This window comes from Petromyzon marinus, chromosome 34 (assembly GCF_048934315.1).
Source record: "Petromyzon marinus isolate PM22_M1 ecotype Great Lakes invasive population chromosome 34, UKy_Petmar_22M1.pri1.0, whole genome shotgun sequence".
Classification (NCBI taxonomy): Eukaryota; Metazoa; Chordata; class Hyperoartia; order Petromyzontiformes; family Petromyzontidae; genus Petromyzon; species Petromyzon marinus.
Window position 1 is genome coordinate 12,503,157 of NC_133700.1, and position 15,936 is coordinate 12,519,092.

General features: G+C 49.5%; 1 protein-coding gene across 2 annotated transcripts in view; it reads right to left on the minus strand.

The window, feature by feature from the left end:
• The window catches only part of LOC116948735 (zinc finger protein Helios-like), a 72,591-nt gene that overhangs the window by 43,092 nt on the left and 13,563 nt on the right, over nucleotides 1-15,936 (minus strand). The window contains exon 1 of one of the 2 annotated variants that reach the window (XM_032965758.2): nucleotides 4,266-4,630. The exons of the other annotated variant lie outside the window; for it this stretch is intronic. The gene's annotated coding sequence lies outside the window, so the exon portion shown is untranslated. Of the gene's footprint in view, nucleotides 1-4,265; nucleotides 4,631-15,936 lie in introns of those variants that run through there. 2 annotated transcript variants of the gene reach the window in all.

A 15,936-nucleotide genomic window follows, 5' to 3' on the forward strand; every position in this document is an offset into this window, starting at 1 on the left:
TTGGAGTTTGCGCACGTTCTCTCCCTGTGGTCGCGGTTATTCTCTCCACATTTAGAAACAGGCGTTTAGAGTATTTGGCCGCTATACATTTCAATGTGTAAGCCACTTCGTTGATCTATCATTTGTGATACCCAGGACACTTCTGAAAAAAGAGCTATAGAGCACTGGTAAAGTAAAAATAGTTTAGTTTTAAATATTAAACTGAGCATACACGTCGAACAGCGGCACAGCTATTGGAGTGCACAGGCGGTGCAATTGCACAAGGCCTCAGGTGCTGGGCTACCAAGAGAGGGACAAATTGGTCGGGAGGGGGGGAAGGAGGGGAGGAGCATTTAATTATCTGCACCAGAGCCCATGTTAATCACTCTGTGCCACTGATTTAACTCCAGCGGTCACATTTTCACAACTAAAAACATTTACAGCTCAAGCAACGGGCGACATTGGTGCTTGTTTCTACTCACCGAATAATAAAACATTATATTTTTACCACAAACGGAAATTATCCAGAGCGCAGTCCCCAAGGTGATGCATTTTCATTCGACTTGGCTATCGTCACTTGGCTGAACGTGTACGCACACGCGACAGGTTTGCAAGAGATGTGTGGAGAGAAGGTCGTGAGGAGTGAGTGAGTCGGCGAGGTGGGCTCAGAAATAGAGAAGTAGCGCTCACCGACTTCGCCGGTGTCAAAGCGACAGCAATCAGGAAGGAATGGACAGAAGGACGCGGGATGAGAACCGCTGATGAGAGACGAGAGAAGAAGCACGGAGTGGAGGCCGAATAGAGAAGGGAAGCAGAGGGAGATGGCGGAAGAGACGACATCGCAGAGTTGGGAGGTCACGACCGAGCAGGAGCTATTCCAGGAATGGAACAAAATGGGGGGAGGCTGTTGCCCAGCAGTAGGAGGTGACGGGCAGACAACAACAACATATTCTTGGTTCTTTCGGTAAAGTCACATAGAAGGGAAACAATAAAATAATAAAATATAAAACAATAAAAGTCTCACGACGTTTCGACTGCAACACAAGCAATCATCATCAGGTGTGAAAACCACAGCAAGAAAATTTGCAAAAAAGTGGCTTTTTTAACGTTAGCACCACGGAGAGCGATGTGGCAGTTATTCAGGTGGACAAGTCCATCTATGTTCGGAAAAGAGGAGGGCGGAGACGAAAATAATGGATGTGGTCTGAAAGCCACCGTAAGCGTGAACAATCAATTAAGACCCGAAATGGTTTATCAAATCCTTCCAATGATTGCTAAGCCAGAATCCATATTCTCGGTTGAAATTGTCTCTGTGTTTGTATATGTGGATAGCCTCATGAACGAATCTCTCATGGTAGCCAGATGGCTTGCAAAGAACCTCTGTCTTGGAGAAGTCAATGTCATGTGAGCCTACTGAATTATAACAGTGATCTGCCAGGGCCGAGGTGTTGGTCCTACCGTGTTTTAGGTCTGCTTTGTGTTCACGAACACAAAGCAGACCTAAAACACACGAACACAAAGCAGACCTAAAACACGATAGGACCAACACCTCGGCCGTGTTATAATTCAGTAGGCTCACATGACATTGACTTCTCCAAGACAGATGTTCTTTGCAAGCCATCTGGCTACCATGAGAGATTCGTTCATGAGGCTATCCACATATACAAACACAGAGACAATTTCAACCGAGAAGATGGATTCTGGCTTAGCAATCATTGGAAGGATTTGATATTCCATTTCGGGTCTTAATTGATTGTTCACGCTTACGGTGGCTTTCAGATCGCATCCATTATTTTCGTCTCCCCCCTCCTCTTTTCCGAACATAGATGGACTCGTCCTTCTGAATAACTGCCAAATCGCTCTCCGTGGTGCTAACGTAAAAAAAAACCGCCACTTTTTTTCAAATTTTCTTGCTGTGGTTTTCACACCTGATGATGATTGCTTGTGTTACAGTCGAAACGTCGTGAGAATTTTATTGTTTTATAGTTTTATTATTTTATTGTTTCCCTTCTACGTGACTTTACTGAAAGAACCAAGAATATGAATCCCTGCAGTCACGAAAGCTTTAAATCAAAACAACAACATCAACGTGGATTACGGAAACCGCTGGAAAACACCGTCAATAACAACAAGTGGGAGCTTAGTTTGCACGAGTGTGGATTCTTAACGATGACCTTCATGCAGGCATGTTTCATGGGAATTCCACAACTGGAGCCTCACCAATTAGCGGCACGGGTAACCGAGCACGTGTCGGATTAAAAAACACACGTGAGCTCGCTCTGCCTCGTGTACCTGTGAAATGTGACGGCCGCCATCAATTGGCCCCAAGACGCGAATTACAATTCACAGCCACGAGTCCTCTGCGAGCACGTGTCACCCACTCGAGCACGTGTCGCCCACTCGCGCACAACGTCTTGTCGCTACAAACCGGGGTTTTCTGGGTCGGCGAGAGCAGAAAATATTTCCGCGCCCGGCACACCGCATCCAGTATATCTCTCGCTATGGTTGTGGCTACGAGTCACGTGCCGGCTACTCCAGCCTGGCAGCAACCCGGAAAATATTCAGTGAGAAACTCAGCACTGCTGTCAACCCGAACGGTAACTGTAGCCCAGCGGTAGCCATGAACTTCACTCGCGGATTTCCGCCACCGGTGTTTAAGGACTTGTCCCACTGCCAGCCCCTGACCGTTTAGTCTCATCCACGATGTGTTCAAGCCAAGTTCTTATACCGACCTCGCTCGACTCTGCAAACCTATTATCTCTTATCTACTGCACCCACTACAGTGCTGTTTGTTGCTGGTCACTTGGCATTTTGAGCCTGCGCTCCCAAAACGAAATTCCTGTGAGTCACCCACGCGTCCATAGCATTGCCGTAATTTACCTCACCTCCTTTTTCTGTCTTCAGTTGTTTCCTCGTGCCCCTGATGAAATAGCGACTGCTAACTTGTCCAGAGATCTCGACATTGTCATCATTCTTTAGTGGAGAAAATTATTTAAAGTATTTATTTCGGTCCTGCGACGATGCCATCTTCTCTTGCGAAAGACGTCGACTCACAAACATCCCAATGCAGGACCTTCCCCCCTCAAGGTGTGAGACCCGGGGAGGTATTCCAAGATACACAATGACACAATGATTGTTATGATTATCATTAGGTAACCATTGAATAAAGATGGTCACTACATCGCGCGCTTTCCTTCCGATATTCGGAAGCTACTGGAGCTATGGACTCTGAAATCATCTAGATTGAAAATGAATATCTTGAGAAATTATTTTTGTGTTAAGTTTGTTGTCCTTCCCCCGTACCTGTGATTAGTACAGTTAGCTATGCAAATACTATTATTCAACGCAGACTCTAAATCGAACATTGCGCTGCCGGGAGAGTCTGAGACGCCCCCCGGCCTCAGGCAGCAGCCTGACTCGAGGGTGGTTCAATAGAAGTGGACGTCTCGCTCGGTGTGCTCCACAACGATTTATAAAATAAGAAAAAAAAACTATCATCAGAGGCACGTGCGAAACGCAACAGTAAAACTCAAGGTGACGTGCTGGAACCGTGTTTGTAAATCCACGGCAGCGACTGCTCAGGTGCCTTAAGGGGCACTTCAAGCGGGCGCAGCTTACGGCAGAGCGGGTGTAGCGCGGGCGGAAGTCTTTTGGGCTTCTCCTCAAATCTCTCAGTCAAATCTTTTTAAGCGAGTCACTGTACTTCATCGAAGATCGCAAACAAAAGATTACGCGGTTGCGCCACGGCGCTCGTTCGACGCAAACAACCGGCGGCAGCGGCGGCGGCGGCGGCCGGAGGGTCGGGGGTGCTCGCGGCGTGCTGCCGGCACAGAGACAGGGCACGGCGAGTTTCCCCTTCCTCGTCGTCGCGGAACGTAGCAGACGCGCGGCCCCGGTAAATGCGCTCGTCGACCGCAGCGCCGAGACGCGCGCTCGCTATCGGTGATCGCTGCCGTGCCGCGCGGTCCACCCTTCGCACGGACGGACGCGAAATGGCAAAAATCTTGCAGCGCCCGAGCCCGGCGAACTTGAGCTTGAGAGTTTTTTTACGTTGCTGTGTTATCCCCTCTCTCTCTTGCTTTTCTAATCATTCGCGATTAAATCTGTAGAGCTCGTGAGTAAAACTACCGACGCTGACCGACGCTCTCAGCCAGCTTCACAAAATGCCCGTACAAATCAAGCAGCGCCTAAGCCGATAGAAAATAGACAAACGACCCCCCTCCGTGACGTTCACATGACAGCAAGTTCAACACAACACTGTCTCTTGTGTGTCACGGTAAACGTACCTGCCAAAGATGTTAAGCTTTCGAGACGGTACTTCTGAGTTTCTTAAATCGGTACAATTCCCTGGTCCGGTAAAATCACAGCCGGCACCTAGCTTCTTCGCTCTTAAAATAAAATATAAAATAATAGAAAATAATTAAAAAACCCAGACACGAGCGTAAGACAGGCACAGCCTCCACGCTTATTCCAGCAGCCCCAAGCCCGAACCCGCCGAGCCGGAATGGTGGAATATTTTTGTTCATAGGAGTGGCCGAAACATTCCATGATCAGGCAGAAAAGACGCGCGCGCGCACAGAAACATATATCGGGGCGGAACGGAAAAATGCTACAAGACGGCTCGCTGTGGGCAAGTGGTGGAAATTGTTTAATTTGCATCGCATGCCAGCCAAGATGTCGAAACACCTTTAATTTAATTCTCTGCGCTTTTGCCTCGGGGGATCCGACACGGGGCGGTGACGGAGTTCGCAATACGGATCCTCCTCCTCCTCGTCGTCGTTGTGGAGGAGCAAAGAGCTCGCTTCCATCGCTCGCTTCGGGGGCCAAACGGCCCCCTCCTGTAGGGGAGGCGCTGCGCCGACACCGCCACGGAGCCGTTCTTCACCCCCCATCATCCCAGTGAAAAAAACACGAAAAAACGAGCTGCAAAACGCGACCAACACCGTGAGAGGACTACCCTAACGGGCGTCCCAGGGTTAGGTTCCAGAAGGGATTGAGGTCGCGGATAAAGTTCAAGTGAATTTTTGCCATTGGAATACATAATCAATGTGAAAAGACATTCAACGCGAGGATTAATTCTTGACAGTCATGGCGTAATGCGGTACCAATCAACTGGCAGCGGCTCCTTCGTCGAATGAGAGACTGCAAAACGACTCTCAACCTCTCTGCCGCTCGCTCTCTCGGGAATTCATTTTCAGGTCTCGAGGTCCCCCCCCCCCCCACCGTGAATTATGGATGTGGCGGTCATGGCCAGGTTCGGATTTCTCGCTGGGGATTCCCATTCCACATCTATTGTCATATCGCGTTGGAGTCACCAACCAGCCGCCTCTTCATTGAACGTTAAATTCTCTCTTAGGAAATTCCTCTCAGTATCCATGGCTAAAGGTAAAAACATATTTTTCGCTAAAACTAGAATATCTATATAAAAGCAAGGTACGGCACGCAAAGTCAGATGACATCGTTGTCATATTATCTTTAACCCAAGTTTTCGATGACATTGAAAGCCTCTGCTCTGGTTGGCGAGTCAATTTTCGTCAGACGAACGACGCGTCGACGTCTGGGATGCGTGCATATCCACGGCAGCGCGTTAACTCGGGGCGCATCCGTGTCCGCGTACGCGGCAGGGTTATTTTAGGCAAAAAAAATCTAAACCCGCAGCCTCAGCTTCTCGCTGAAGGCAGTCAAACTGGAAAGAGCGAACAACACCACTGCAATTCGGCACCAGAAAAACGCCTTCCTCAAATCCCCGCGGACGCGAAAACGAACCCCGAGTTACCGAAACTCTCCAGCACGCGGCACGGTGGCGAGCGTCTTCGTAAAGCCTGTAAAGGTATTAAACGAACGCCCGAACAGTAACCCGCGAAATAGCCGGCCATCATTCCAGACAAAAACAAGGAACCCCTAACGCCACCCTTACACCTGAAAACCCAATCACGCCTTCTCCCTCCTCTCAAACGAGCATTTGTCGGCACGCATCTCCACCGGCTGCCCTTAACGCCAGGGGTGGAGATTCTACGTTCGTATCGCTGGGGTTGGGGACAGGGAGGGGTGCAGTCCACGCCCGCGGAATAACCGGCGCTTAGACGGTGGAGCGGCATCCCACCGTGCCGCGCGAAGTCTCCGCAGCCGTGGCAGCGGAGTAATTCGGAACGTGAGGGTTGTCGCCTGACGCCTGTACCTGGCCAAGCCACTGAGCGCCGCGCCAACCCAACGTCCGTCGGGCGTTCGGTGACATCACGAGACGGTTGCTTGCCTCCCCCACCCCTCCGCGAGCTCCGACAATGTCGCAACTCGACCGCGACGATGGAAGCCACGTTTTATTATTCCCGCTGCCGTTGTTCGCCGCTGAATGTTTACCAACCGTGCCAGCACGGTACCGTGCGTGCGTGCGCGCGTGTTCACGCGAGCCGAGACGTGCAGCACAGGCGAGAGAGATGCCGAGCCGATACACGGCGCATCGCCTCGCCGCCTCTTGACATACGTTCATTATTCATTTGCTGCTGTAATATATCGCCGCCGCAAATCCAACATCGTCGTCGTCAGCCGTGTTCAATCCGTTGCCGGACGAAGAGTTCCCCCAAGCCACCACTGCTGCCTTCTCTCACGATCCTGCGATGTGCTATCCTACCGAGCAGCCGCACGCTAGCCGATCTCATGGCTCCATCTCCGCAGTGAACGTCCCTCGGGCGCGTTTCCTCTCTCGGCTCCCACTCCGTCATTATCCTCGACAGTCGGTCGTCACCTTCCCTGCTAGCGACGCGTCCCGCAAGAACCCATCTGTATCCTGACGGTCAATGTGAAGTTCCTCACCTGTGTGCTCCTCTCTCTCTTAATAAAATTCCAAGCACGCGTTTCTCCTTGCTTCTTTGCACACTTTTCAGCATTTGTCCAATTTTCTTCCATCACGTAACGCGCTCTACGATGTCGCGAATCCGGCATTAGCGCGAAGAGTGCACACGGGTGCAATATTGCATGTTTAACTGAACCAACTTAACAAAAAAAGGGTGCCACTCATGTGAATGTTATTCCGTATGTTGCAAACAAGAAGCGCTTCATAGAAATTATAATATGTAGGCTTTTGCGACCAATATCATCCATTACAGGTTGTTTTGGGTTATATCGCGTAAATATATAAACGTGTCGTTAAACCCGCCAACACAGCCAACGAGTAAGGGTTGTCACGTAAACAGAACGTGCCAATTCGTCACTAGTACAGCACACCGGTGTGCTGGAGAGCCAGAACATTTACAATGATGAAGCTAGTTGTAATTACTGGTGAAACGTCGTACTCAGACTGTAAATGTTGTGGCCTGGCTCTCCAGCACACCGGTGTGCTGTACTAGTGACGAATTGTCACGTTCTGTTTACCTGACAACCCTTACTCGTTGGCTGTGTCGGGTGGTGGCGGGTTTTAACGACACATTTATATATTCGCGCGATCTAACCCAGAAACCTCTATTATAAAATTATAATATAGATATGACAGCACTCAGCCGAGATGCGCGATGGCTATAACGCGCGTGCGTGTTACTCTGCCACGCCAGCCGGTGCTCTGCCCGGACTGCTGCCGCTCCCTGCTGTTGCACACTCGGGGCACTCGACGGCGCTTGCCGGATACGACAAAGCCTGCTCGTGCCAGTCGGCGCGCAACAACGCGCCACTTCGCCCAATGCCTCATTTCTCATCGGATATATTCAGGTTGCCCGGTAGACCTGGGGTAGGTGGCACGTGACTGGTTAGACCGAGGCTCGGCAATCAAAATAACAAGAAGAGCTATTTGTTTTTATATTCGGTAAAAGAAAACTCGATATTTCAATGCACGTGAATACGAGACGATGGTCCTTAATATATAACGTCACTCAGCGGTCCTTAAAGAGCTGCAAGTTGCCGACCCGAGAGGTATACTGGACGTGGTGTGCCGGGTGAAAACATATTTTTCTGCGTTACTCCCCCGGATGGACCTGGCTGATACTAATCTCTGGTTTAGCTGTTCCCAGCACAACCGCGGCTGCCGAGCCCATCTCACGTTTCAACCCCACATCCACGGCGAAGGCAGGAGCCGCTGACGCGCATTGAAGCGAGCTTTGATGATAGCGAGAAGCAACTCAATGTCGTGAGATCCGAGTTCCGCGGCTCCGTTGCAAGAAGAGACGGACCATCTCGGTGGGCTCTCGCAAAGATTGCATCGAGGGAATCCGTCCAGCACTCGTCAGTGAGCCATTCTCGTTGACACATTTCTCAGTCAGTACCAGGTCTATCAACACCGTGCAGCCTCCTGTGATAAAGTTCCACACAACACCGGTACCAAATCGCCGTACGAATCAATTGCTGCCACCCGAACACAGATGCCAATTTCTGGACTGCACGAGTCAAACCCAGACAGGTCGCAACCCCAGGTTAGTTCCATCATCACTCTGCATCCTGGTCTTACCCGGTTGCCCCAGATCCTTCATGTCCTGGACTCGTGGTCACAGCCCCTCTTGCCCCATCACTACTACTACCACACTCCATATATTTACTGACATTTACACAACATGCTACTACCACACTCCATATATTACTACTACTACCACACTCCATGTATTAACTGACATTTACACAACATGAACCACCATTCGCCACAACGGCAAGGTTGCGTCACCAAGGCACTTGTGCCATACTAGGTACACTTCGAAGCCAAGTGAAGTGTCGAAGGCACCCTGGAGGTAACGGAGCAGGCCCGGCTGTTATGGGGTCACTGAGATGATTGACAGATGTACCAAATGCACTCCCCACTGTGCCACCTTTCTGTGTTCTAGCCGCCCCGGGGCTCCACTCGTTGTTGCGAGCGTCACCCCCCCCCCTTCATTAGCAATCACCACCTCCTCTTCAAACACTTGTCACACACTCATGCACAGAGTCTTGTCTTCATAATCCAGGGTTTCAAACCAGCCGGGTCGGTCAGAGTTGGCGATATGGAAAATATTTCGTCATCCGGCACATCACATCTAGTATCTCTCTCACCGTGGCTGTTAGTAACGTGCCGCATACTCCGTTCTACAAGCGACCCGGAAAACATTCAACCTGAATGGCAACTCCGGCCAAACGTTAGCCATGAACTTTACTCACCGATTCCTCCGCCCTATTGAAGACTGGGTCTACTCTCCGCCTTGCTCATCTCATCCACACGGTGCTCAACTGCCACGCTTCATCTTCTCTTTTACAAAGTTCTTATGAAAACAACATTCCTCAAATTCAGGAAACAAATAAATCCTGATCTCTTACACCTTCATGAGTGCTGTTTTCCACCGACCGCTTGGCGTTTTGGACCTTTGGGCCCTGTGCTCAGCAACCGTGATAACAAGAAAACAATTGTGTGTTCCTCACGAAGTAACTCCGGCCTTGAGGTGGGGGGGGGGAGCAAGAGAGGGGAAGGGGGCACCAGCTCTTGCTACTACTGCCGATACTACCGCTGTTGCTACTACTGGTGCTACCGATACTGCGATTGCTGCCTTTGCTGGTGCTACTGCTATTGTTGCTGCTGCTGCTACTGTTGTGACTGCTGCTGCTACTATTGTGACTGCTGCTGCCTATGCTGCTACTGCTACCGCTGCGACTGCTGTTGCTGCTGCAGCTCGTTCGAGCGGGGCTGTTCCATACAAAGCATTCTTCCGGGTGCAGTCTGCCAGTTGTCAACGCTTGCGAGGCAGCAACGCGTTCCATGGAAATAGTGAACCACACGGAATGTCTCTATCTCAGCCCACGTGCGTGCGTGCGCCTGTTTATCCCTATCATGCTTTATTAACACAGTGACAAAATCCTACCACGACTGAACGCTGCTTTTTGAGACTATTTGCTCGACCTTTCCTCTCGAACCATTTACAGTTTTAAAATTGTTTACTATTAAACTATTTTTATTTTAACAGGTAAGGCCCACTGAGCTATATAGCTCTTTTTCAGAATCCACCTGGCCACAAATGACAGCTCAACGAAGTGGCTTATCATGTATAAATTTATAGCAGCCAAATACTCTAAACGCATGTTTCTAAACCGGAGGCCCTGGAGATAAATCGACATGACCACAGGCAGTCCGTGGACTCTGTTTTGGTTTTGCTGGAGATCGTCGCAAGTTTTGGTGCGGTACCGGAGAGCAGACTGGCCAAGTCCCCCACTTTGTAACCACAACAAAAAGGCCCTGGGTTCAACTCCCGATTTTAGTGCCTTTCTGTATAATTGCCCAATACTATTAATCAGGCCTTGTTATACAGAAGGGGCGCCACGGTGGCGAAATGTTAACTTCCTCACTTGGTATGTAGGAGGTTGTGGGTTCGATCCCGACCCTGACGCCTGCTCTATATTTGAAGTTTGCGTGTTGTCTCCATAGTCGCATGGCCAGGTCGCTTCTGAAAAAGAGCTATATACCTCAGTGGGCCTTACCTGATAAAATAAAAAATAGTTTTATAGTTTAAATAATTGAATAAAACTGCTTAATTAGTTTTATTATCAAACTCCACGCCACACTCCACTTGAACTTCATGAGTTCACTGTGATTTAGTCGAGGGCTGTCGAGCGAGTCACTCAGTGGATGATGCGAATGATGGCTCCACTGACCTCACGACAACCGGTCCTCCCATAATTACCGGGAACATTTTATGAATTCATACCAGTTATATGATTTCATCGTACTCATTTATTTCATTTTTATTAAAGATGTTATGTAATAGCTACGATTACGGTAGGTAACTATCCGTGTGCCAATTTACAAACTGCTCAAAAGTAAATATTTTACAACAATCATTATCAGGCCCCATGGCGTAAACTCGTGCAGTCTCCAATTGTTATCATCCCCTCGTTCTCTCTGGTCTCTCTAAGTGCCCAACACTCCGTGCCTCACAGCAAGATGGGACTTTGGTTTGGCTCTTGGCGCCTGTCTGTGTGGAGACTGCATAGCTCTTCCTCTGTCCTGGATGAGTTTCCTCCGGGTTCTCCACTTTCCTCCTCCCATCGCTATAGAGAGCACATCTTCGATTAGCACGATTAGTACGATTGGCTACGTACGGTGCGAAAGAAGTTCAACATGCATACATACACAACGCAACGTATTCAGGCAGGAGTACGAGGGACGGTGAGCTCTGGCTCTGCTCTTCCGAGTGCTTGATCAAAAGAATTGCATCCAATTCGAGAAATATGCACGCATTATAAACTGTATTTTTATTAATCATTAATGTAGTTGTCGTCTGCTAATTGCCAAACATCCCAATGTCAAAAATCACCTCCAAATGCACTTAAATGGGATTAACACGTAGCAACGTCGCCCCCTATTGCAAATACCGAACTCAAGAGGCAGAACCCTCTTGAAAAATATTCTTGAGACTCAGCTGGTAAACAAGCGTGATAGTAATAATAATAACATTGCACCGCAGCGGGCTCTGCGTATTGCCCAGCTGCCGACGTGCTTTGTGAAGTCACCCCTGCACCCACACCTGCGCTGCCCACCCCTGCCCCAGTATTGATCCCTTCTTTTATCCAAAGACTCATTCGCAAGAGATTCGAGTCGTCATGACGGGCGAGGCTGGCAGTTTACACGGAGGATGGCAGCCAGGCACCCAGAAGCTGTGTGCTCCGCTTGGCACGCGCTCGCGCGCGATACCATCAGCAGGCGACAGCAGCTGAAGTAAAGTCGGGTGACGGTTCCCCTTATTAAAATGTTTAAATATATAAACAAATAAGCAATAGCACGAATCTGATAAGGTCTGTGCGGTCACCGAGCTTTCCATTTCCATGCTGCAGATTTACAATGGAATAGAATGCTCCTATAAAACAGCCGGTTTTTTTCTCTCTCTCTAAATGCCAAACAAAACCGAACACGTCCCAAGATTAGCGAGCACAGAGCGCCCCGCCCGTGGCTCGGCGCTGACCTGACCTTGTGACCTTCCTAGAGACCCGGTGCTGCGGTTGCGTTTACCTACGGGCACGAGCTCGATAATAACGCTCACTCGGCATCGGGCTGCCGCGGAGAGAAAGCCGAATGATTTGCGGTCGCGAGAGTGTGCATTAAATAAATCGCCCGCTTAAGATAATATACGCCTGATGACACTTAATTAAATCGTCACTGTCGGCGGCGCAGCTGCGGCGCCAGTGCCCAGCGAGTGCAGAGCTTCTCTCGAGTGGCAGAAACTAAAATTAAAACAGGAAGTTTTAATTTTTAGGAAACCGACTCGTTCACGATTAAGAAGCAAACCAAAAATAGTTGATTTTTTTTATTATAAGAGTCAATGGATTCCCCTCCATTCACCATCCAAAAAAATGTACCTGTTCAAAACGTGTAATGCAGTTTCATAGCGGTCGCAAAAACCCTAGGCGTCAACCACGGTGGACGTGATGCATCGGTTTAATAATTGTACCTGGATAAACTGTGCTAGGGTTGTATTGAAATGTTAATTTAAACTTACAGAGCTAACTGGAATTTATGAAAAGAAATAACCGCGAAGCGGCGTTTATCGAGGACTCTAGAAGCCACCAACCTCACGGCAACGCCCGCGCTTAGTTTCCAGAAAAACAAACCAGGATGCGTGGCGCAAACCGGGAGGTGCGGCGCGTGCGGAGGCATCTCGTGGTGGCCGCGCTGGTAGAGAGACCTGGAAGTGACAACTTCACGCGATAGGAATCCACGCTTTGCCTTTCTTGACGGCAAAATACAAACCGCCAGAATTACTCAGAACGACTCTGTCGTAGAAACTGGGAATGCCAGTGCTGTCTTTGTTATATCAAAACGCTGTGACATCTTGTCGGAGGAATCACACCCTTGCACAGATTCCCTCCCCACCACCGCTGCCACCGCCGGGCTGCATTTGTAAGCTGGCTTCTTGCGCTGTAATATGCTGCCAGGTTGGCATTCTTTGAAGCGGTGCCATATTATTTTTCGGTAAACAACGATCTTCGGGGAGTTTTATTAAAGAATGCGAGGGCACGGAAGAGCTGGCTCTCGCCGAGCGTAAACCCGGCCGCTCGAGAGGCTGGCGGGCCACGTGAGGATGGAACATGGTGAGCCCGGGCGTCTCCCTCTCCGTGCCGGTGCACCGCTAACCCCCCTCTCCCCGTGCAGCATTGTGGGCCGGGGAATTACAGCGCGAGTCACTGCCCAGCCTCTCGTCCACGCTCTCCGGTTATTCCCCCACGGTCCGTGCGCGAACCGCATCTCTTATGACTCTGCTTGGAAACGAGGCAGCAGACAGCTGCTGCTGTTCTAGTTATTATGATTATCGGCGGTGTTTCATTCTCAACTGGTTTGCCATAACGCACATCGGAAAACAAATATGTTTTATAATGATACGAATAGCTAAATAAATGACGCAATAATCACTACAATGTTCACTTAAAGCTTTCGTGACTGCAGGAATTCATATTCTTTGGGTCTTTCGGTAAAGTAACGCAGATAGAAAAAAGAATAACAATAACATTATAAAATAAAAAAATGAAAACAATTAAAATAAAGTGAATACAAATTATTACAATTATTTTTTATTCACTTTATTTTAATTTTATTATTATTTTATTGTTATATTTTTTCTATCTACATGACTTTTCTCAAAGAATATCGCTACAATGGTTCAGGAAACATGCGAAGTGAACAATAAAGTTCTTAAAAGCACTCAGTCGGGAAAATGCCACAAAGCCATCGCACTCACAATCGCCACACGTCTCAAGTGTCTGAGCGATTCGTCCAAACTCCTAGATCTGCCCCTCTGAAACCAGACGAGATTCCTGGACGATCAACAACACTCCGCAAAGGCCCGGACCACGGGCAGCGCGGGCAAGCTCACACCTCCCGCTGTGCCCACTCACTGCCACCCAGCCATCCGCAAGCTGCCGACTTCGACTGCTTTGTGTCTCGTCAGTCAACCGATTCCGTCGAGTGTGGCGGTCACAGAAAGTCGCAGGCCAACGGGGCAGATGGGACGACGAGCCCTCGGTAGTGATTATGTGCCATTAGACGGATAATCGTCTAATTAGGGCTCACCACAAAATCAACATAGGCAGCAATGCAAGATGGGACATGCGAGGGAGAGGCGGGTGAGTGGCGGGGCAGCAGTTAGGGAGCTGTCACCACTCACCCACGTGACTCTGCGATGACCCCTTACCCCCGAGTAGGAAGCAGCAGAGAAGCTATGATTTGCTACGAGGAAGAACACAGTAGCAAACAAAAAAATAAGGCATGGAAATTGTTAAATATATAAAAACACGCTATTTGTAACTGCTCTGCATTTATCATGCAAGGAGGGAAAAACAAATCTGGAAAAAAAAAATTCTCACCAATTTGGTGAAAGCAGATGTTTGTGCAGGTGGGCCACGTGCAATGATTGCATGTACCGTCGTGCGCGTTGTCTGTTGTCGGTGGTTTTTGAGCTGAGGTGAAATGTTCGGAGACTCCGGTGGCATGGACACGAGTCCAGAACGAACACCACACGTGGCGTTACGTACGCACGCGCTTGCACCAGCACACAGAAAGAGAAATGGAGGTGGAGCTAAGATGCCTGCTGCATCGACACGGGGGACCAGTGATCTCGAACAACAAGAGGGCGACGAGTGCAGGAAGCCGTGAGGCTGCTGCGACGCAGGAGCAGGGGAAAGAGGCCTCGAGCGGCCCCAACAACAACCCAACAAGAACACGGAAGGGGGCTAGAGAAGAGTGCGTGGAGACGCAACTGGGCACCGATCTTGCGGATATCGTCTTTACCTCCAACTGCCATCGGCACCGCCGATCGTGCGGCGCTTGAGACGTTTGTTTTGGTGATTTGGCATCTGATGAATGAGCGCTGTTGTTGGTGTTGTTGTCAACGACGAACTCGAATCTCAATGGATCTCCATGGCCACAACGCAGGGAGCAAACGATCGGACGGAAAATGTATGAGCTCGAACTCTCCGCTATAAAGAAGAGGCATCGCCCAAAATGTCTTCTTTGAAATACATTTTTGTTTCCTTTCAGGACCACATAGTCATTGACATGTGTTGTGATTCCGCCAAAGACAGATTCACAGCTTCAACACTCGCACCACATCCCCTCCTAATTGAACTCCTACTCTGTGCCAGGAAACGCACAGATTTATTCGCAGAAACATTTGCACTTCTCTGTGTCACGCCCGCCCTCAGAGCCATGCCTAGGGTACGGCGAATCGGGGCGACCTGCCTGGGCCCCACGCTTTGGGGGGCCCTGCGATTCGACATCACGGTGGTGTAAGCTGTAATACTGCCGGTTTAGTTTGAAGGTCTGTACATAATGAGTACACTCTACGGCTTGTGCTACATATCTTTATAGGGATTCACAACGACAGATAATTAGCGTCATAAAGACAAAAGTGGCCACGACTTGTGGACTGACCTTTGGCTGTCAATTAAAGTTCCGGGTATGCAGCAGAGTTAATTAGTCGTTGTTTGAGTGTCACTTCCCACCGAGCGACGACGTTCGCCCCGGCGACGTCACAAACATCGCTCCGAGCGCAGCACAAATGAAGCAAGCGGCTTTGTGCCAATTCGGCGTGCGGGGACGCTGCCACAGCGGTGCAACCGGTGGCACGCCGGACTTGTGACCCCGAGGTCGCCAGTTCGATCTGCCGGTGTGGCAGTTTAAATAACGTTGCAAGTTTCTTAAATACCCCCCCTCACCACCGCCTCTGTCCATTTAACGGTGTAAATGGGAACACCACAGTCAATGGACAGGTCGGGTGTGGTAGAGTGTGGGTACTCCCTCCTCTTCCAATACTTCTTGGTCAGCACGGAACAGTAGACCAAGTACTCATTTTGGACCGAGCCAACTTAGGAGAGACCTGAGCTGGTTTTAAAATACCATTCGGCACTATACGAGTGCGCATGATGTATGTTGTATGCATGTTGAACTTTCGCACCGTATGTAGCCAAATATATTAATCGGAGTTGCGGGGAAGGACAACAAACTAAACACAAAAGACAGTTCTAAAGAAA